Source organism: Myxine glutinosa, chromosome 5 (assembly GCF_964187855.1).
Source record: "Myxine glutinosa chromosome 5, kmMyxGlut1.1, whole genome shotgun sequence".
Classification (NCBI taxonomy): Eukaryota; Metazoa; Chordata; class Myxini; order Myxiniformes; family Myxinidae; genus Myxine; species Myxine glutinosa.
Window position 1 is genome coordinate 118,418,898 of NC_136265.1, and position 4,486 is coordinate 118,423,383.

The 4,486-nt window shown below is 44.4% G+C and overlaps 1 non-coding gene across 1 annotated transcript; it reads left to right on the forward strand.

Moving 5' to 3' along the window:
• The first annotated feature begins 394 nt into the window (after positions 1–394).
• On the forward strand, positions 395–610 carry LOC137428797 (small nucleolar RNA U3). The gene has a single exon (XR_010984753.2). It is a non-coding gene; the product is annotated as a small nucleolar RNA U3 (small nucleolar RNA).
• Positions 611–4,486: the final 3,876 nt, after the last annotated feature.

Consider the following 4,486-nt stretch of genomic DNA (forward strand, 5'->3'; position numbering starts at 1 on the left):
GTATATCTAATCCGACACACTTAGACACAAAATGGCGTCCAAATTTGAGTTGACACAACTCTATATACAGGGACTCTAGTCTACCTCACTCACAAAACATGTGTCGACGTCACTCACGAAACATGCGTCGACGTCACTCACTGAGGTCACTCCTGTGACGCGGTAAAATGGACGAAGCTAGAATATAAGATTACATCAAATATATTCGCTTGTGATTGGTGTAAGTACGTGATGATAATATTGTTATAATGAAGGAAATTTATTTGATCCCAACACATGAAATGTTTCTGTAAAATTTAAGAAAAAGTAACATAAAGTAATTAAAACCCGGAAGTCTCCACGAATGTTTGGATGCCGGCAAGGTTTAAGAGCGAGTCGGTGGAGAGAGGAAGTTAAGACTATACTTTCAGGGATCATTTCTATAGTTTGTGAGTCCAGAAACGTAACTGAAAGTGAACGGACACGTTAACCCTGATGAGGTGCAGAAATCCTCGCTTCCTGAGCGCGAAGCTGGCTTGAGGTGCTGCTTATGCGGCTGCTTCCTGCCATTGATGACCGTTCCATTCACCACCTGGTGGTTTGTGGAGGGAAGCGAGGTATTCTGAGGAGTTAACTTATTATATCAACAAATAAAAAATTCATTCATCGTTCGTTAACACCTTTCACTTCCTTGTTTCCATAACAGCCGTTTTACATCGGTTGATGTTATATCAGACTTTTCACTGTCATCTTGTTTCCTTCAACCCCCTTTCTTTTCCACCGGACGAGGAGACGAGTCTTTTTATTTTTTGTATAAAAGATCGAGGCTCATGTAAGAGCAAACATCAATCACAAAAAAAACGGACACACAAAACATGCAATAAAGGGAGCGGGATGGAGGGACGCACACTAGTACAACAGCAGAGAACAGGGACATCGGGAGATCTGTGGGAGGGAGAGGGCTTGAGAAGCCGGCGCTGGGGGGGGGGGGAGCGTTGGGGGGGGGGGGGCGGGAGTGGGAGAGGTATAAAACACATGGACACTGCTAGTACTTCCGGGAAAGAAAGTTGTCGGTATTTCAAAAAAAAGTGGATCTGTGCTGAATTAACGAGGGTCTGTGCTGAATAGTTCAAGGTTTTGGATGGGGGGAAATAAGAGATGGTGGTGCAAATTCTAAACGCAGATATTATTATTCCCGTTGGACACTTAATCCAAACCGGGAGCTCATGGGTGGATCTCGTCCGTGCGTGTGACCCCAACCACATCTCGGAGATGTGTGGACCGATTTTGTTCATACTTCACACGAACGAACGGACACATGAACGAGACCCAATCCAAAAGTCCCCGTTCTATCTCTCCCTGGTTGCTCCCTCCTCCGGTATGAAAGACCTGAGCCTCGTCCTGGAGGTGGGGTTGTTATCTTTGTCAAAAACTCTCTGCCTCATGCTCCCTGCACTGCACTGCACTCACCACACCCCCAAGAATACCTCTGGCTACGGCTTCCCCTCCATTCCCACCTTTTGTTCATGCCAGTACAGTGCACTATGGGAGTGGCAAGGGGAGTCATGTAATTATACTTTTTATTATTGCCAATTATTATTACTTTTACAATATGTTAGATGGGGTCATTGGAAGGATCAGAACATGCATGGCATTGTAAACATGTAAGATCAGGTCATTGGGAGGATCAGAACACGCATGGCATTATAAAATGTTAGATCATGTCATTGAAAGGATCAGAACATGCATGGCATTATAAAATGTTAGATCAGGTCATTGAAAGGATCAGAACATGCATGGCATTATAAACATGTTAGATCATGTCATTGGAAGGATCAGAACATGCATGGCATTATAAACATGTAACATCAGGTCATTGGAAGGATCAGAACACGCATGACATTATAAACATGTTAGATCAGGTAATTGGGAGGATCAGAACACACATGGCATTATAAAATGCTAGATCAGGTCATTGAAAGGATCAGAACACGCATGACATTATAAACATGTAAGTTCAGGACATTGAAAGGATCAGAACATGCATGACATTATAAAATGTTGGATCAGGTCATTGAAAGGATCAGAACATGCATGGCATTATAAACATGTTAGATCAGGTCAATGAAAGGAGCAGAACATGCATGGCATTATAAACATGTAAGTTCAGGTCATTGAAAGGATTGGAACATACATGGCATTATAAACATGTTAGATCATGTCATTGAAAGGATCAGAACATGCATAACATTATAATCATGTTAGATCATGTCATTGAAAGGATCAGAACATGCATTACATTATAACATGTTACATCAGGTAATTCAAAGGATCGGAACATGCATGACATTATGACATTTTCGATCAGGTAATTGAAAGGATCAGAGCATACATGATATTATAACATGTTACATCAGGTCATTGAAAGGATGGGAAAATGCATGATATTATAATATGTGAGATCACGTCATTGAAAGCACCAGAACATGCACGATATTATAATATGTTAGATCAGGTCATTGAAAGGATCAGAACATGCATGATATTATAATATGTGTTACGTGCTCCTCCCCAAACCCCGGCCACGGTGTACCTCCGAGCCTCGAGAGGAGTCACGGCAGAAAGATGTGTTATTCTGTGTGTCAAAGATCAATGGTGAAACCACACCAATTGTTACAGACAAACAAGTATTCTATTAAGGTCACAAAAGAATAACAGTACAATAACAATAGTAATCAATTGTACAACCAATATATTGTTACAGACGCGGTTTAGATGTTATGATGGGCCGAGCGGATGGTCCAACCGCGACCGAACAGTTACTCCCCGATTAGAACCCAAACGTTGGCCGGATCGCACCACAGATATTCAATCGGGAAACCTCTAAAGCGACCGAAAGAGAAGGAAAAAGAGAAGAAGACAGAGTACGGAGGAAGAACAGATTTATTATACACACACAAGCAATGGATGGAAGAAGCAGTCACGCAGGGAATCGTTAACTTATTCTATTCAATTTACTTAACCCAGGACAACGATTAGGACAGACGACGTTCACACTTACACCGGGGAAATTGCAGGCAGGGATGGCGGAGGTGGGTTGCTGGAGAGGGAGGCAGGGTCGGAGGTAGCAGCTCTCAATTCCTCGCGTTTTTGGCGGGAAAACCCTCGGTCGCGTATCCGCTGCCGATGCTGTAGACGTCACGCGCTGGCTCGGTCACACCTGCTCCTCTCCTTCTGGTTGAGCCGTCTCCCTCCTCTCAGCGCGTCTCTCCAAAGCTGGTTTCCTCTCCGAGTACCTCTCCTCTTTGGCTTGGAGCGTCTCGCATCTCACCGCTCACAGCTCAGCTCACAGCTCCTCTCGTATGTCACCTCTTCGCTCATCTCCCGTCTGGTGAAGCAGTCCCTCCAGTCGCTTTTATCACTCGGGGCGGAATCAAGCCGCCGGCTGCGAGGGCACGCCTACCGGTCGCTAACCGCGGTGCTGGTTGGCTGTTAGGGCTGTCCGATTCCTCCTTTGCTCATGACGACGTGCCACGCCTGTGAGTTGGCGGCTCCTACCCCCCCCCCCCTTCTCCGAGATGAGCACATGGGCAATGGCGGCTTGCGGGATTGAACACCACTCGCACCCCTTTTGAAAGGAACTTTGGAGAGCGGAGATGTTTGGGGAAATTGAAAGGGCCTACGCTTATTTTGTTTGATACAATGCAAAGTCAATCTAGTGGGAAACACATATTTAGCCTACATAGAATAAGGAAATACACTATTTAAAAAGATATATCGTGGCCTGTGTGTAGGTTTCATGGAATTAACTAGGAGGACGGCTGCGACCATTATTTACATTACGAGGGTGTTACACACAACAAAACCATACTTTTCACATTCGTTACACTTCCTCCAAAATCGTTACACTCTTCAAAAACCGTTACACTTCTCAAATTCGTTACACTTCTCAAAACCGTTACACTGCACCCTCCTTTCTTCAGGCCCGTAATCGGGCCTACAAAACTTTAACTTAGTGTGACACGTAGGTGTAATTCCCTCTACTTTTAACCTGACCCTGAGTGTGACAATCTTAAAACACAAATAAGTATGTCCCCCTATTGCATTGCACCCTGTCTAACAGACTCAAGCCCACAGCTAACCGAATTACGGAATTATTCTCAAACTATACATTTACGGTGGGGAGCATTATTTACAATGACGTTATTTCTTATTTACAACGCAACCCAGGACCTGTGTTTTTTTTTCTTTTTAGGGAACAAGAAAAAGAAATTCCTGTTGGGAGGGAGGAGACAGCACGCATTGCATCGATGCACCAGTACCAATACCACCAAAGCACCCAAAAGCCCCAAAAGCACCACAAAGCACCAAAAGCACCACAAAGCACCAAAAGCACCACAAAGCACCACTCGGTGCACAGTCACCATGGTTCATAATAAACACAACAAAACAACTGGTGGTGGTCTTCTCTTTCTCTGCTGGGCCGATGTTCTTCCCGACGTCTTCT